Raw genomic sequence first — 19,227 nt, 5'->3', positions numbered from 1 at the left:
CAGCTGAGAATTACATTTGTTAAATAACCATGTGTATCCACGAAGAAAGAGGCAATGCTCTCTTAAAAGTCAGGCACTTTATCACTCAAAATGAGCTCTGTTGACATTAGCCCTTTCACCTATATTCAAGGGTACACGCTGCACAGAACAAGGATCCTCCATTTTAGGAAAATCCAACACACAAAGGAGATACTTCCAAACCAGAAAAAACTTTAGAAGGGGAAAGTGAACAACTACTTAAACCTTCTCTTATAAGCCCAATTCCTCTGGAACAGAGAAATTATGAAAATTCAACGCAACCTTGACTAAGATATCAAAGTTAACATTTCCAATAATAGGGAAATACATCATGCGTCCTCCTAATGTGACACACCAAGGACATCACTTTTGTAGTATTGTTGCCGATGATGAGAAAATATGCTACAAAATAACTGACCTATACTCTTCAAAAATGTCAATCTTATGGAAAAAAGCAGAGGAATAGCTCCTGATTAAGAGACTAAAGAGATATTAATATAACATGTTTAAATCCTGGTTGAAAAGGGAAATGGATGCTATTAAGGACATTTTTGAGAACATTAGAGAAATGTGAATATGGACTTACATCATATAAAAGTATTACATCAATGCTGCAATTCCTGTTTTTGTTAATTATACTGTGGTTATGAAACAGAATGTCCTAGTTCTCAGTAAACATATGCTGAAACATTTAAGGGGAATGGAGTATAATGTCTACAATTTTCTTTTTTTTTTTGCTTTTTTTTTTTTTTTAAATTTTTATTGGATTTTAGGTTTTGGGGTACATGAGCAGAGCATGTAAGACAGTTGCGTAGGAACACACATGGCAGTGTGCTTTTCTTTCCTTCTCCCCTTCACCCACATTTGGCATTTCTCCCCAGGCTATCCCTCCCCACCTCCCCCTCCCACTGGCCCTCCCCTTCTCCCCCCAATAGACCCCAGTGTTTAGTTCTCCCCTTTCTGTGTCCATGTGTTCTCATTTTTCATCACCCACCTATGAGTGAGAATATGCGGTGTTTCATTTTCTGTTCTTGTGTCAGTTTGCTGAGGATGACGTTCTCCAGATTCATCCATGTCCCTACAAACGACACAAACTCATCATTTCTGATTGCTGCATAATATTCCATGGTGTATATGTGCCACATTTTTCCAATCCAGTCTATTATCAATGGGCATTTTGGTTGATTCCAGGTCTTTGCTATTGTAAACAGTGCTGCAATGAACATTTGTGTACATGTGTCCTTATAGTAGAACAATTTTCAAATGGCTAAAACAAATAAAAATATATAATACAGAGAACAAGCAAATGTGACTTAATTACAGATGATAGAGGTAAAGTTATTGTACTCTTCTTGTAACTTTTCTGTAAATTTACAGTTTGTTTTTTGAGATGGGGTCTCGCTCTGTAGCCCAGGCTGCAGCGCAGTCAGTGATGTGACCATAGCTCACTGCAGCCTTGAACTCCTAGGCTCAAGCGATCCTCCTGTCTTGGCCTCCTCCCAAGGAACTACAGGCATGAGCCACTGTGCTCGGCCTTGAAGTTATTTCAAATAAAGCCCATTAAATCTTTCAAAATATGAAATGGAAGAGTACTTAGGTTACCTACTTTTTAAAAGGACTTTATTTGTGTAAGTCTCTATAATATTAAGTGCTGTAAAATGTTTGTGTCATATGGAATAGCTGTGGACTTGGTATTTGTATTAAGACAGCTCGGTACATAGAAAAATGAAAATGAACTTCAGAGTAACCATTTCTGGTAAAGCCCCATTTCTGCCTTTCACTCACTAGCTGAACTGTCTTAAGCTTATGTTGCCTTATGTATGACAAGGGTAACAATGCAGCTTCCTCTGCTCTCGCGCTGGTAACATGGCTGTGAGCACTGCATGCATAACATTAGGTATACAAATCTGCTTTCTTATCTATGAGGTACTATCCAAACATCATCTCGTTTTTAAGGAGTTGTCATCTAGAAATGTTACAGGTGATACAAATGAATGCTACACAACTGCAGGTAAAGTAACCACAGAAAACTCCTCTTAAATCATATTACACACCACTTATTAAGGTTCACAAATAGACTAACAGAAGCAAGTGTTGAAAATGTATGGTTTTCTCCCAAAAAGCAATTCAGCCATGAAACGATATAAAAATAAAGAAATATTATTTATTATACTATTCTCTCATAAGAGCCAAATCTACTTAAAAAAAAATTCTCAATTCAAGAACATCCATTTATATATAAATGTGAATTTAACAATAACTAGAAAGGACTAAAACCATTTTTTCCTCAAAAGGGTAGTCCAAAATATGTATGTTTAAACTACCTAAGAATCCTGTCTGCCCACAGTCAGCAGATCCACATTAGGATAAATCATAGTATCCCTAAGAGAAGTGACTTGACCTCAAGCCAGCAGGAGCTCTAAAGTTTTCCAAGTACACACAGGCATGGGTGCTGCAGCAGGGTTTAGATGTGAGAGAAGGTAGGCCCAGGAATATTATCCAATGGTCTGTTAAATCCTACTAGATCCAACTTCTTCCTCATCTCCTCCCTAAATCTCCAGTCTCATCCAGGAGAAGAAATTGCCCCGCCTCCCTGCCCTTGCACTCACTAAGCCCCATCCCTTGTTCTGTTCCTCAAACACATTAACTCTACTTCTCATTTTAGAGTTTCTGCATTTGTTCTCTTGGGCTAGAACACTTCCAGGATCTTCACATTCTGGCTCCTTCAGGTCTCAGCCTCAATAACATGCCCCTCAAAAGCCTTCCCTGACCACCCAACATAAAATAGCCCCTAGTCAGGCACCATCACACTGCCATTTTGTTTATTTTCATAGAACTTTTCTTCCTGATATGTTATCTTGCTGACTTCCTTCTTCTCACTACCATGCAAGTACCAGGAGAGCAGGGACCTTCTGTTTTGTTCATGGCTAAATCTCCAGCATCCAGAACAGGTCTTGGCACAAAAAAGGCACCTGAATAAAAGCAAACTGCCCAGCTAGAGTCCAAAGTTTATTTCCAATCTTGAGGTGTAAGTGAAATTAAGTAACTCCAGGAATAAAATGTTTAATCCAGAACAGGTCTTGGCACAAAAAAGGCACCTGAATAAAAGCATAAATTGCCCAGCTAGAGTCCAAAGTTTATTTCCAATCTTGATGTGTAAGTGAAATTAAGTAACTCCAGGAATAAAATGTTTAAGGCTCTAATGCAACCCAGGTTTCTGGTGCTCCTTTCTTGACAACTTTGTCTTCTACACCAAAATCCACTATACTAATTCCATCCACTCTTTTACTTTCTCAAAGAGCTCATCTCTTCACAAAGTCAAAAGAATCAATTTCTTAGAGATGACTCAAACTATCTCACTTCAAAACCAACTTCCTTGCTCTGTAGCTTCAAGCCTACACCTCCACCTACCAACAGGACACTCATGTGCCTTTATTTAACATGTGTAAAGAACAAGCTCATCAGCCTACACAGTGGCTCATGCCTGTAATTTGGGAGGTAGATGTGGGTGGATCAAGAGGTCAAGAGACCGAGATCATCCTGGTCAACTTGGTGAAACCCCGTCTCTACCAAACTACAAAAAACTAGCCGGGCATGGTGGTGGTGCGCACCGGCAGTCCCAGCTACTCGGGAGACTGAGGCAGGGGAATCACTTGAACCTGGGAGGCGGAGGTTGCAGTGAGCCAAGACTGTGCCACTGCACTCTAGCCTAGTGACAGAGCAAGACTTCTCCTTAAAAACAACAACAACAACAGAACACAAGCTCATCATCTCCTTTTCTATACCTGATGATGGCATCAGTTGTCACTCACTCAAGTTCTCAATCAACTGTGATTCATGGTTCTCTTTCACTCCCTATGTCTAATAAAGCATTTAGACCTGCTGTTTCTTTTGAAATAGTTCTTGCATCTGCCACTGCTTCTCCATCTTTATTCTCTCTAAACTATCCAGGCCCTCATACCGATAAGGTTATTACTAAGCTACTCAAAGTTTTTAGCACTACCACTAAATGGAACTGAAACTGCAATTCTTATAAATTCATCTGGCAATGATCAATACTTTTGCGGAGGCTGTAAGAAAAACCCGACTTAGTGATGTAACTAGCTTGCCTAACATAAAGGTTGTACTCATACAAACACACAGGCATGAAAACCAAGTCATAGCCATATTGAGCTACTGGTCTCCTAAGTTTCAGGCCAGTGTCCTGCACATTCTACAGTCAACATTTTAATTCATTAAAGGAACTTCATTTAAACACTCAACAGTACACTGCCACCCATACACTCTGGAACCTTTCTTACATTTTTAACTACTGCAACATATTCTCGATACATCTTTATTCAAAGCCTCATTAAAGTATTTACTTGCAGTACAGCCTGTCTTAACTGACAGATAAAAGTTCTTCTCTGGGTACAGTGTTTTTCCTTCTTTAGTAGCAATATTCTCTCTTCTACTGAAGATATGCACCCTGGCAGATCCCAAATATGATCTAAAAGAAAAACTTCACAAGCTTTCTGTTCTTTTGCTTATTCTTTCTTTCCCTAGGTACAGAGAACTGACCCCACCACCCTGCCCAATGGACTATCATAAAATATCTACCTTTCCTCACCAACAGCATATATCCCTGGGACCTGACTCTGTTCATTGAGAATCCAACACACTGTTACTCTCCTTTTAAAAAGAGGATAACACAGTGCTCCATTAAGTATTACAAGGATGTTTGTGCTTACCACTTCCATTCAATGTTGTGCCAGAGATGCTTCCCAGGGCAATTAGGCACAAAAAAGAAATAAAAGCCATCCAGATTGGAAAAAAAGAAAACAATCGCCGATTACCTAATCCTGTACATAGAAAATCCTAAGGCATCCACTTAAAAACTGTCGCCAAACAAGCCACACTATAGTTTATAACTGATCACCAAAACAAGATTATAGCTTCAGAGATCGGTATGCAAAAATCAACAGCATCTCTATACCTAAGCAATTAACAATCAAAAAATGAAAAATTAAACAAAATTAAAAGCATCAAAATGAGGAAAATAATACGCAACAAATTTCAAGAAAGTACCAAGTTTATACAACAGTGAAAACTACAAAACACTGTTGAAAGAAATCAAAACACTGTTGAAAGAAATTGATTCCTAAATGAAACCAAATTCAGAGTCCAGAAAAAATTCCTTACATTTATGATCAATTTCAACAAGGATGTCCAAGACAATGCAATGGGGAAAGAATAGTTTTTTCAACAAATGGTGCTGGAACAACTAGAGATCCACGTGCAAAAGAAAAAAGTTGGACTCTTCCCTTACAAAATACACAAAAATTAACTCTTAGAGTACATACCTAAATTTAAGAGCAAAACCTGTAAAATTCCTAGATGAAAACATGGGAGTAAATCTCTGACTTTGGGTTAGGCAAAGACTTATTCTTATACATGATACCAAAAAAAGAAACAAACAAAAAACCAAATGACAACAGAACATTATCAAAACTGAAATTTTGCTTGAAAGAATACCATCAAGAAAGTGAAATGACAACCCACAGAATGAGAGAAATTTTTTGCCAATCATATATGATAAGGGACCTGTAATCAAAATATACAAAGAACCCTTCCAATTTAATCAAACAACCCAATTTAAAAATGGGCAAAGGATCTGAATAGGCATTTCTCCAAAGGCACAGAAAAATGGCCAATACGCACATAAAAAGCAGTTCAAAATTATTCGCCATTTGGGAAATGCAAAATCAAAACCACAATGAGGTTATCAATTCACACCTATTAGGATGGCTATAAATCAAAGTCAGATAACCTGTGTTGGCAAGCATATTGAAAAACTGAAGTCCTTATACACTGCTGGTAGCAATGTAAAATGGTGCAGGCACTGTAGAAAACAGTTTTCCAATTTCTCAAAATTTAAACACAGTTATCATATACCCAAGCAATTCTACTCTTAGGTATATAAAGAAAACAGCACTCTTGCCAATGACAGTGCCACCTAGTTGCAACATAAGGTAAATAACAGTGACAGGAGGATCTCCACACTACTTTTACAGGAATGCAGTGCAGGTAAAAGGAAGAAGCTGCAGTACTGTTTTGCAGGACAATTAGAGAGTGTGAGCTTATTATAACAAGTAAACAGAACAGATAAATACAACATTAAAAAAAAATCTCAGAATTTACTCATGAATATGATAAATTGATACTCAAACTCAGGGTACTTGGTAAAGGACCTACCTTTGATTTCATTTATTCATGAAATCTCAGAATAAATTTCATGACCCAGGACACTGAAAGAGAAATGGAATAAATAAATGAGAATAAAATTAAAAGCTGTCATCAAAAATGTATAAGCCACCTAAAGTCCTAGATGTCAAGCATAGCTCTGAGTACAATCCCACGCTAGAGATTACTATATGCCCAGCTGTATACTATACAGTAAGAGATTTAGGAAGGAGATGGGATGAGGGACTGATCCCAGTCTCAATCTTTTCAAGTGGGGAAGTAAGATTTTTGGACTGAAAAATAAAGATAAAATGCTTCACTGTCACAGAAGTTTCAACAACCAACAGGATATTTAAAGCAGTTATCAAAATAAAACTACTGCATGTTCACTTACATTTTTACATAGTCCCTCAAACTCTCAAAATGTTGTTTGCTCAGGGACTTCTTTCAGTCTTACCAAGAAGCCTGGAAAGTGAAAGGAGGATTGCAAGGGACCCTAGAACTCTCTTTCTTAATACACCTTCTCTGAGAAGGGAGGCTACAGCTTGCCCCTCTAACCACTAAAAGTCATGACCCTCCTCAATATTAATAGCTGGATTCCCTGATTGTTATTTTCACTAAATGAGTTCTCATAAGAATCTCTTTAAGATTCAGAGAAGGCTTCCAGAGTTGAATTCCTGCATATTAAGAATAGCATGTTCTTAAAAGTTTAACGTGGTGATTTGACCAGGACTTCATCTAGGCTATAAATGCTCCGAATGGTAGGTCCTTTACCAAGTACCCTGAGTTTGAGTATCAAGTGATTTCGTCCTCTAATTTGATCTGAGGAAGTTTCTTATTCACAATAGGTAAATGAAGGCACATACTAACCAGCAATACAAATAGTATAAAATATCATTCATACATGCCAAAAAAAAAAAAAACAGACAAAATCCCAAACTTTGTGTTCTAACAAATTACAAAAGCCTCACTAACAATAAATTGAAATTACCAAATGTTTGAAATGAAAAGCAATGCCTTGGTAGCTGTGCATAACTCAAATAACAGAACCCTCTTTATACTAAAATCCTTACAGGTCTGGCACAGATCAAGCTGTGTATGTCTCAGATCAAGACCTGGCCAAAATGCAGTTAACATACACTTAGAGGAAAAATAATCTACATCAACCTCCTAAATACAATAATCTCCACACCAGTCGCAAGCCCCAACCTACAATGTGTTCTGCTGGACAACGCAGTAGGAAGATGACACACAGGTGGCTTTCTCACACTGACTGAACCAACTCCATCCTCATGTCCATGCCCATTCATTTTCTGGTTCACTCCATACCCTGTAACAGACCTCCTGGCTAGGGGTACTCTTTCCTTTCTAACTGACTTCACTTAATGACTGTGTACTTTTTTTTTTTTTTTTTGAGACGGAGTTTTGCTCTTGTTACCTAGGCTGGAGTGCAATGGTGCGATCTCAGCTCACTGCAACCTCCGCCTCCTGGGTTCAGGCAATTCTCCTGCCTCAGCCTCCTGAATAGCTGGGATTACAGGCACGCGCCACAATGCCCAGCTAATTTGTTGTATTTTTAGTAGAGACGGGGTTTCACCAAGTTGACCAGGATGGTCTCAATCTCTTGACCTCGTGATCCACCCGCCTTGGCCTCCCAAAGTGCTGGGATTACAGGCGTGAGCCACCGCGCCCGGCCAACTCTGTACTTTTAAGTGCAAAAATTATCTGCAGAAATCCACACTGAAAACCAAGCTTGAGAAAGGTAGCAATAACAAACCAACATTTTTAGAAGAAGAACAAAGTCAATTTCAAGCCCATCAGATTCAAACAGCAAGCATGAATAAAAAAGAAAGACTGAAAAGCTTGAGTACCTTCTCAATGTATTAAATATCCATTTAATTATAAATTAAGCACACTGTGCTCACTAGCCTTTGAATGAGCTTTCCAGATCCTGCTCAGACTTGCCTATGACATAAGAATGAAAGAACCTATAAATTTATGAACTAATCTACCTTAACTAACTTGTCAAGTGTTCCTGCATCAAACAGAAGAAAAATTAAAGGAGCAGGGTCCAATCTTCTGGCTTCCCTGGGCCACACTGGAAAAAGAAGAATTGTCTTTGGCTATATAAAAAATACACTACTTTCCCGGGCGGCTCCCGAAGATGGCGGAGGTGCAGGTCCTGGTGCTCGATGGTCGAGGCCATCTCCTGGGCCGCCTGGCAGCCATCGTGGCTAAGCAGGTACTGCTGAACCGGAAGGCGGTGGTTGCTCGCTGCGAGGGCATCAACATTTCTGGCAATTTCTACAGAAACAAGTTGAAGTACCTGGCTTTCCTCCGCAAGCGGATGAACACCAACCTTTTCCGAGGTCCCTATCACTTCCGGGCCCCCAGCCACATCTTCTGGCGGACCGTGAGAGGCATGCTGCCCCACAAGACCAAGCAAGGCCAGGCCGCCTTGGACCGCCTCAAGGTGTTTGATGGCATCCCACCGCCCCACGACAAGAAAAAGCGGGTGGTGGTTCCCGTGGCCCTCAAGGTCGTATGTCTGAAGCCTATAAGGAAGTTTGCCTATCTGGGGCGCCTGGCTCACGAGGTTGGTGACAGCCACCCTGGAGGAGAAGAGGAAGGAGAAAGCCAAGATCCACTACCGGAAGAAGAAAAAGCTAAGGCAAAATTGGAAATGAACAGATGAAAAGGAACATTCTGTGTGTCCCTAGGGTCTAGTCCACACTGGCATACAAAGTAATCAACGTGTTTCTCAAATTCATGAATCGGCAAAGGCACATGTTGTAAACAAATCACCATGGTGAGAGAACAGTTTTTAAAGCATGTTGTTGCAGAACCAAACCATGGCAGGCCTTACTCAGATTTTATTCTGTGGGCAATGAGGAACTACTATTTTTAAATGGGGCAGTGACATGACCAAAGCTAAACTAAAGGAAGAATAAACTGGGCCGGGCGCGGTGGCTCAAGCCTGTAATCCCAGCACTTTGGGAGGTTGAGGCGGGTGGATCACGAGGTCAAGAGATGAAGACCATCCTGGTCAACGTGGTGAAACCCCGTCTGTATTAAAAATACAAAAAATTAGCTGGGCATAGTGGCGCGTGCCTGTAGTCTCAGCTACTCAGGAGGCTGAGGGAAGAGAATTGCGTGAACCCAGGAGGTGGAGGTTGCGGTGAGCCGAGATCGCGCCATTGCACTACCAGCCTGGGTAACAAGAGCGAAACTCAGTCTCAAAAAAAAAAAAAAGAAGAAGAAGAAGAAGAAACTGACAGAACATAAAGCAGATGACAGACAGCTAAAAGAGAAAACCTGCCCTTAACTATGCTATTGACCTCATCTGCATCCAAGGTAATTATGCTTCAATCCTAGTCAGTCCCTGTCCTTAAAAATCTTTTACATTAATGATATCTGATGATGTGTGTAAGTCAGGATAAGCTAGGCTGTACTATGGTAACAACAACCAGAAGGCATCAGAAGTTTACTCTTCACTCACTCAAAGATCACTATGGCTCCAGGGAACTCTCTGGGGCAGCTATCCTTCAAGTCTGGGAGCAGTATTCCAAAGTGATTTAATCAAGTGGTACTGTCATACCTACTAGTGCTTCCAAGTCCCAAAAGCAAGGAAACAGAGAGAGGATTTCACCATCTTTTGTTTGTTTGTTTGTTTGTTTTTGAGACGGAGTTTCACTCTTGTTGCCCAGGTTGGGTGCAATGGCACAATCTCAGCTCACTGCAACCCCCGCCTCCCGAGTTCAAGTGATTCTCCTGTCTCAACCTTTCCAGTAGCTGGGATGACAGGCATGCGCCACCACACCTGGCTAATTTTTGTATTTTTAATAGAGACAAGGTTTTACCATGTTGATCAGGCTGGTCTCGAACTCCTAACCTCAGGTGATCCACCTGCCTTGGCCTCCCAAAGTGATGGGAAAAGACCATGCCATCTTGAAAAAGGCTGGGAAAAGTGATATTCCACATGCAAAAAGGAGAACTGGAAATTACAGTGAGTAGCACTAATGCACATCACATTTTGGTATTTTTACAGCATCCAGCAATAAATTATGTTTTGAAGAAAAAAATGCCCAATCTTTTTGCAGTAGGTACCACCATGGTAAATCTGTTCTTAGGGCATCAAAGTTAGCACCACAATGATCATAAAACAATCTAATCTCTGCATCAAGGCTTAGTTTTCTTCCAAAAAAAAAAACAAAACAAAACAATCTACTCTCCATATGGTCACTGACTCTAAGGAATTTAGCATCACCTATTTTAGATTTTTTATATCTATTATTCTTTTAGGAATAATTTCCAACTGTTAAAGAAAACATAGCTTATTTCATTCTGCTCTAATCTGATAAATTTCTCCTTTTTTCCTTACTTATGAGGATGTAACAGATAAGGAATAATGTATACATATGATCTAATCATTTCTGCCTTATTAAGAGTCCTTGGTATAACAAGCAGTTAAGAACAATGAAAGTTGCTAATCACTTAAATTACCAGATTTCATTAATGAAAAACATGAGTAATAGCTGTGCTATTAAAAACGTCTCACAGCTACAAAACTCCTATAACTTTAAGAAAGGCAGGTGAGGCCAGGCGTGGTGGGTCACGCCTGTAATCCAAACACTTTGGAGGCCAAGGCGGGCGGATCACCTGAGGTCGGGAGTTCAAGACCAGCCTGACCAACATGGTGAAACCCCATCTTTTAAAAAAAATAAAAAAAAGAAAGGCAGGTGAACATAATAAAAAATGCATATATTTTAGAAACACAATCCTAGTTTCAAATCCCAGCTCTTGCACTTCCTGGCTGTGGGAGTTTAGCCAAGCTTGAATTTTAGTAACCCTCAACTACCATTTACGGTAGAGCTAACTCCAGCTACTTCACAAGATCATCCCAGGGTTAAGCGAGACAATGCAGATAAAATGCTACAAAGTAAGTGCTCAGAAAAAAAAGGGGGGGGGGCAGCTAGTATAAATAGGTTTTGATAAGCAAGGAATATGATTATGTGTATCTTTTTATTTGGGATTTCCCAAGTTAGGGGACAGACAAAAAGTAATTTCTAATTGCTTAGATGAGAAATATCTCATGGGCAGTTAACATCAGGACACAGCCATGTAGTCAGATACCACAATCGTCCACTGTATTATATAGTTCCTTCATGGTGAGCCAATATTTCCCTAATCCTGAAAGAGACCAAGAACAAAGACATCCAACCAACAGACGGAGATTCACGAACACCAAATCCTAGGCACCAGAAGGCACTTTCAAGATATTTTCCCATCCAGATGTTTCCAAACTGATTTTTTTGCCCATGGAAATGTCTTCGAAGGAAACATTACAGGAAACTCACAGAAGTGGAACTCAGTGTAGCACCACTTGCTCTCTTTTCCATCCTCTGCCCAATCCCATTTGGGCCCTTCATATAATTCCAAGGATTTCCAGGACTTGAGGACACCTTTTGGAGAAAACACAACAAAGAACCAAACAAAAACCTGGTAAGACTAGTAATTTCATTTTTGATGGCAGAACTGAGGTGGGGTGAGCTAAGCGACTCACCCACCCCACCTCAAAAGGTTGTTGGCAGCAAACTAAGCCTAGAACCCAAATTTAATGAATCCTAATCCACTGTTTGTTCACTAACAAGTTTTTCTCAGCTACAGAATGCTCTACATCAGAACGTATCCTTTACATTTCTACCAGTCAGTGAGTTTCCACCTTCCTATTTTTAATCTGGCATCCTTATTACTGTCTTTTTACTCATTCTCTGATTATTTTGTTCTCCATTATTATTGTCATATGTCCCAGAAAAAAATGCACAGAAACATTTAATTCCTACCACTGATTTGCTGAGCTAATTGTTTATCCCAGATCCCCAAGACAGCAAAGAAAGTAGTAAGAGCTAAGGAAGAATCCTCTGGAACGTGAGATGCCATGGTCCTATTTGTTGGTTGACCTACTAAGGGTTATTTCTCTCTTTTCTGCAACCTCAAAGGGGCAGTTTGTCAAGAGAATACTTAGGCAAAAATGACTAGCTTCTTTGGTAAACAGTTTATTATAACTCAAGTTACTAAGGGATGGAAACAGGAAAAAAGCAGAATGGCACACTTCTGAGATTTAAGCCCAAATAATGTGGTTCTAATAGAGAAAGCAAATCAGAGCTGGCCTTGCCCCAAAAGATTTCCGAAACAGGTCCTTTGGGAGGCCTATAAAAATTCTGATCATTTCAGGTTGGCAGAGAGGATGTCCTCAAAATTCCACACAGGGTCCCTTCCCAAAACAGAGTAACATCTGGAATTCATAACGAAACTAAACAATTCAACAGTCAGGTATACTACATAAAAAACTGGGTGGTTTCAAGACCAGAGACGCCCTTCCCACATCTGACTTAACTATCTACATGTTCCAAGACTGTATTATAGAACCATCATAAATCAAATTTCTACTTCTAGTGATATAATATGCCGGGCATGGTGACTTACCTCTGTAATCCCAGCACTTTGGGAGGCCAAGGCATGCGGATCACTTGAGGTCAGGAGTTTGAGACTAGCTTGACCAACATGGTAAACCCATCTCCACTAAAAATACAAAAATAAGCTGGGCACGATGGCACACAACTGTGGTCTCAGCTACTTGGGAAGCTGAGGCAGAATTGCCTGAACCTAAGAGGCAGAGGCTGCAGTGCGCTGAGATCATGCCACTGCACCCCAGCCTGGACAACAGAGTAAGACTGTTTAAAAAAAAAAAAAAAAAAAAATATATATATATATACACTAAATTTTAATTAATCAGCTATTTCTCTGTAACCAGAAAATAGGCTGAAAATCAACAAGATAATCCTAAGAATGTCCAGGAAAACAAAGACACACTGGGGTAGCAACAGTGCCAGGAGACTACCTTACACATCTACCTGACTTATAACTACCTATACAACTGGCTCTTCCTACTTATAGTAAAGAAAACCTTCACAAATATTATTGTTGAAATTTATTATTAAAGCTGAGACCAATTAACTCATCTTTGGCTCAGAGAAAAAGGTCTGCCTATACTAAAGAACATGGTTCCAATGTTTAATTTGCTTGTTTTCTTGGTTATCTAAACCTTGATGTCAACATGTCACTGTGACTTGGGGAACATATGTAGATTATACATGTATTTGTAATTTTAGGACTAAACTTTTTTAATTTTTTTTTTTCAGAGACAGGGTCTTGCTCTGTCACCCAGGCTGGAGTAAAGGCAGTATGATCATAGCTCACTGTAACCTCTAACTCCTGAGTTCAAGTGATCCTTCTGCCTCAGCCTCTTCGGTAGCTACAACTACAGGCATGCATCACCAGCTAGCTAATTTTTTAATTTTTATTTTGTAGAGACAGGGTCTCACTATGTTGCCCAGGCTGATCCCGAACTCCTGGCCTCAAGCTATCTTCCCACCTCAACCTCTCAAAGTGCTGAGATGAGAAGTGTGAACCACCATGCCTGGCCAAGAACTAAAAGCTATGACAGGCACAGTGGGTCATGCCCGTAATCCCAGCACTTTGGGAAGCCCAGGTGGGAGGATCACTTGAGGCCAAGAGTTTGAGACCAGCCTGGTCAACATATAAAAAATAATAATAATAATTAAATAAATAAGCTTTAACATTAATTCTAACACGCATTTAGATACATAACAGAATGGCCACAGGTCATCTTTCACAGAGCTCTTTGCGTAGAAGTAGACCTTACTCCCTGGCATCTCTCAATCTTATCTCAAATACTTTCCTGTTTTATTGCTGGAGTTAGTTTGGACTGACAACTAAGAATGAGAGGAAGGAACACATCAGTGACTCTTTATTTGAAAGTTTCCTCCATGTGTTGATTAGTATTGAGAAGTCATCTTAGATTAACTTGCAGCACTTAAAAGAGCAATAACTATGCTTCATGAATTTCTTCATATCCTTTTAGAAATACAGAGTTCTTTCATTCTTTTCTTTGGTTGCCAGTAATCCAGTAATTCTATTAGTAATTTTTTTACGACATTTAAAACTTTAAAAATGTGTTTTCTAATGGTTATAAAGAAATACTAAATAGACAGTGTCATATTCTGCCAGAACTATAAATGACATAAGCTTTCTGTAGACAATTTGACAGTATCTATGAACAGCTGTTGAAATGTACACTATTTGTCCTAACAATTCCATTTCTCTGTGAGAACAATGTAAAACAAGGACACACAGATGTATGCACAAGGTTGTTCTTCAAAGCAATGTTTATAATAGCATAAAGGAAAGAGGCAGGAGGAAGGATGAAGGGGAAAAAAATTATGCAACCTAAATATTCAAATAATAGGGAGTGAACTGAAGATAAAATTAAATCCATACAAACAAATATTATATAGCCATTAAATAATTATGTCAGTTACTTAATATCTTATAAAGGTGGCTGGGTGCAGTGGTTCATGCCTGTAATCCCAGCCCTTTGGGAGGCTAAAACAGGCAGATCACTTGAAGTCAGGAGGTTCAAGACCAGCCTGGCCAACATCGTAAAACCCCGTCTCAACTAAAAATACAAAAATCAGCTGGGCGTGGTGGCACGTGCCTGTAATCCCCACTACTCAGGAGGCTGAGGCAGAAGAGTCACTCGAAACTGGGAGGCAGAGGTTGCAGTAAGCAGAGACCGCACCACTGCACTCTGACTTGGGCGACAGAGCGAGATTCCCTCTCTCAAAAAAAAAAACACCAAAATCATATAAAGGTATACTGATGAAATGTTTTATAATCTGTTTATGCTCAATGGTACATAAAATATGCCACATATGGCTTGTATATATGCATACAAGCACATATAGACATACACACTCTCTCTCCCTCTCTATAAGTTTTCAAGTTTGGAAAGAAAAATTATACCAAACAATTTTCTCTAGGTAGTGTTATTTATGTCCTTTTTTGGGACTATAGTTTCTGAATTTCAAGAGAGACTGCACATTACTGTTGTAGTAAAAATAAGCCCTTTTTCCTTTTTTTTTGAGACGGAGTCTTGCTCTGCTGCCAGGATGGAGTATAGTGGTGCCATCTCAGCTCACTGCAACCTCCACCTCCCAAGTAGTTGGTACTACAGGCACCGCCCTGCCCAGCTATTTTTTTATTTTTAGTAGAGACAGGGTTTCTCCATGTTGGTCAAGCTAGACTCAATCTCTTGACCTTATGATCCGCCCACATCAGCCTCCCAAAGTGCTCGGATTTACAGGCATGAGCCACTGTGCCCGGCAAAAATTAGACTTCTTAAAAGTATCTTTCATAAATCATGAAAACGATCTGATGACTCCTAGAATAAGAGATTATGAAGTAGAAAGTTAACCATAAAAATAAATCTACTGGCAAAGTCAAAGTTACATAAAGTTCTGCCAAAATCATGTCCCTTTCACATAATTACTCATTTCAACTCCTACTAGAATGAGGAAAGTTGAGAAGAATATGAGCTCTAAAGTAAGATCCATGTTTAAGTATGAACTCAGCCACATACTAACTGTGTGACCCTGAGAAAGTTAAGCCTCTCTGGGCCTCTGCCTCCTCATCCATAAAATGTGGATACTGACACATTTTGTGAGGATTAGACTTACCAGGATTAAAATGAGATAAGGGTTTGTAGAGTAATGATTACTAAACTTAGCACACAGAAAGTAATAATGATAGCAATTATCCCTATTATTATATTATCAATCAAGAGACAAAATCATGAGTGCTTTAAGGGCAGTGACTACATCTTATTTTGTTTATTCCTCAATCCCTGGCACCTGACATACAACAGGCCTTAAATAAAATGCTTAATGAAGTACATATAAAATTAGCTAATTAATTTCTCTAGACCTCAATTTCCTTTTCTGGTAAAATCATAAAAATACCTTCCTTGCAGACAAGAGACCTGATATACATAAAACACTTAGATCAATAATGGCTCCCAATAGATGGCAGCTACTGTATTAGTGAACTTGTCCCTGCAGATTTCAACATGCATCAAGGCTAAGGGGAGAGAATAAATACAATTTTCCTTCTAAATTGGTATTTGAGTCCCAATATATCTCACAGATGAACCATTACCTTTATTTGAGCTCAGGAAAGAAAACTCTCCATTTACAGGCACATATCCTAGTGAGCTAACTATTAAAGTGGTCATCTTTAGACTGCCACAAGCACTTTTGGTAAAACAGCCAAAATAATTCTTTACCATGGAGGGGGTAAAAGAGGAGTATTTCAAATAATCAATGCACTTAGGACATAATATTTATAAAAAGCGCTGTGAAAAACAATGTATCAATTGTTCTTTGGCCTTCAAATGAAAGCTTTTAACATATCAACACTATTTTTATATACATTGCCAAATGAATTATTAAGGAAGTACAAGATTCATGTAGGTATTCAATTACCTTAAAAAGTATTTTCTTTCGCAAAAAATCAAAACACTCAGGAATGCATTAGTTAAAAAATAATCGGGGAGGAGGTGGGGAAATTACCACATTCAATGAGGGTTAAAAAAAAAAAACCAAAAACTACTGACATGAAGACAAAAATAATTTCGTATAAATCACAACATTCCTGTGCTGATACTTAAGAGAAACAGTCATCTTAAAGTCTAACATACGAGAGGACTCAAAAACTGCACAGATTAGTAATTTGTGCAGCTTTGTTTAATTTTCCATGTCTAATTTGACGAAACCTCAAATTTCATACAAAAGTGCTTCATAGAAGGTTTACAGTCCTATTTCTGCAATTACTCTGCTGAGAGGAAAACAGGCTACTCAGCACTCATTTTTTTGAGTTAAAGTCTGTTTCATATCCTGGAAATATGCCTTGCTTTACAGAGACATTTCATGGTTTACAGTATTATACATTGGAGTAAAAATACCATTTAAAATTCACTAAAAAAAAAGTTGGTAGTAACTTTCAGGACAACTAGGATGAACATATTAAAGTAAAGCATAGGTGAATTTTATGGTATATGAATTATATCAAAACAAAGCTTGTTTTTTTTTTTTTTTGAGACGGAGTTTCCCTCTTGTTACCCAGGCTGGAGTGCAATGGTGCGATCTCGGCTCACTGCTACCTCCACCTCCTGGGTTCAAGCAGTTCTCCTGCCTCAGCCTCCTGAGTAGCTGGGATTACAGGCACACGCCACCATGCCCAGCTAATTTTTTGTATTTTTAGTAGAGACGGGATTTCACCATGTTGACCAGGATGGTCTTGATCTCTTGACCTCGTGATCCACCCGCCTCGGCCTCCCAAAGCTTGTTATTTTTTAAAGCATTCAGGGCACAGCAAAATCTTGCTAGAATCTGGGTAATGGGTATATGAGTCAATTCCACTCTTCTATTTTGAACACGTTTTACAATTATAATTTTGTTTTTTAATTAGGCCAGCCCTCATATACCCACATTCTTAGGTCAACCATCCAGATGCCAATGATGAAGTTGCTGGAGAGGTTAAACTGTAAAGTGACAGAGCCCTACGTGGACCAAGCACAAAAAACAGAAAGAGCTGTATAAATTTTACCACCAAACTCAGTCAACACCAACCTTCCATTTAACATGGTGTCTTCTCTTTTCCCAAAATGAATGCTTTAAACTGACCAAAACCAAACTAAAACTGATGCTAGAAAAGAAAAAAATCTGTTTATTTGCAACAGGATGGATTTAACATATACATATCTGTGTGTGTATATGTATGCATATATACACCGTCAAAAATCCATTTATCCTTCCAGCAACCCAAATATTTCCTGAGAAACAACTAGTATATGCCATTGTTGATGGGAATACAGCAATAAACAAAGCAGATAAAATCTGCCCTCAAAAAGTTTATAATCTAGGAGGAAAGATAAACATGTGATATTACCTTACCCTATCTATTCAGTGGGCAATACGACAATACATCCTACTAAATTAACCAGCGAAAGGAAAGGAGCACTGGGCAAAGACAATACGGAAAAATCAGGCCAGGTGCAGTGGCTCACGCCTGTAATCCCAGCACTTTGGGAGGCCGACGCAGGTGGATCACCTGAGATGAAGAGTTGAAGACCAGGTGAAAACCTGTCTCTAATAAATATACAAAAATTCACCGGGCATGGTGGCAGGTGCCTGTAATCTCAGCTACTCGGGAGGCTGAGGCAGGAGAATCACTTGAACCCAGGAGGGGGAGGATGCAGTGAGCTGAGATTGTGCCATTGCCCTCCAGCCTGGGTGACAGAGAAAAACTCTGTTTCAAAAAAAAAAGTTTTTTAAATGGAAAAATCCAAGAGTTAACCAAAAACAGTGTAACTCAAATCCCTAATCTAAATAGGAAAAACAATCATTTATTAGATTGTTTAGAAACAAGCTAGGTTTCCAAAAAGAAAATTCTATCTTTTCTTACACACATAATTTGTCCTAACAAAAAAATATTTTTCAGAAAGATAAATAAACATTACTTTCAGACATTCTTTCAAATAAAAGAGTAGCTTTAACTACTGAACTAAGCCAATCTCAATTATTTACAGTTCACACATAGTGTTACTCAAGGTCCAGCTGTACAATATTCCTTCCAAATTACCATAAATCGTGGCAGAACAGAAAGTTAAGTTTAAACCTGGGTGTATTTAATGTTACAAAGAGGTTCAACAGCCACTGCCAACTCATCCCACCTTTAAATTTTCAGATTTCAAGAAAAGGAAAGGGAGGGAGAAAAAAAGAAAGTCTTGAAAAACAACACTATTGGATAGAGGCAAAAGTTCAGGGCCATTCTTAAACTGCCCCATTAAAAGAACAGAATCTCATTCATGATAAATATTTAATTAAGTATGCATGCCAAGCTCTCACAATTCTTCTCCTTTCTGCCATCACATACTAAGTTCCTCTGGTAAGGTCATCTAGACAAAGAAAGATTCCTCTGAACAATGAACAGTTCCTCTGAACAATGGGTTATAAGCAATGACGAAAAGGAACTTGCATGTCCTGTCTTAGGAAATTACCCAGACAC

At 39.0% G+C, this 19,227-nt stretch overlaps 2 pseudogenes across 1 annotated transcript in view; one reads left to right on the top strand and one right to left on the bottom strand.

The window, feature by feature from the left end:
* LOC103793660 (serine-rich coiled-coil domain-containing protein 2) overlaps window positions 1–19,227 on the bottom strand; it is a 123,927-nt pseudogene that overhangs the window by 89,506 nt on the left and 15,194 nt on the right. The window contains exon 2 of the transcript XR_013524835.1: window positions 1,013–1,096. The product of XR_013524835.1 is annotated as a serine-rich coiled-coil domain-containing protein 2 (transcript). The remainder of the gene's footprint in view (window positions 1–1,012; window positions 1,097–19,227) is intronic.
* LOC118146268 (large ribosomal subunit protein uL13 pseudogene) lies at window positions 8,383–9,012 on the top strand (annotated as a pseudogene).

The sequence above is a fragment of the Callithrix jacchus genome, chromosome 12, assembly GCF_049354715.1.
Source record: "Callithrix jacchus isolate 240 chromosome 12, calJac240_pri, whole genome shotgun sequence".
NCBI classification, from domain to species: Eukaryota; Metazoa; Chordata; class Mammalia; order Primates; family Cebidae; genus Callithrix; species Callithrix jacchus.
This window is presented reverse-complemented; position numbering and strand designations above follow the sequence as displayed.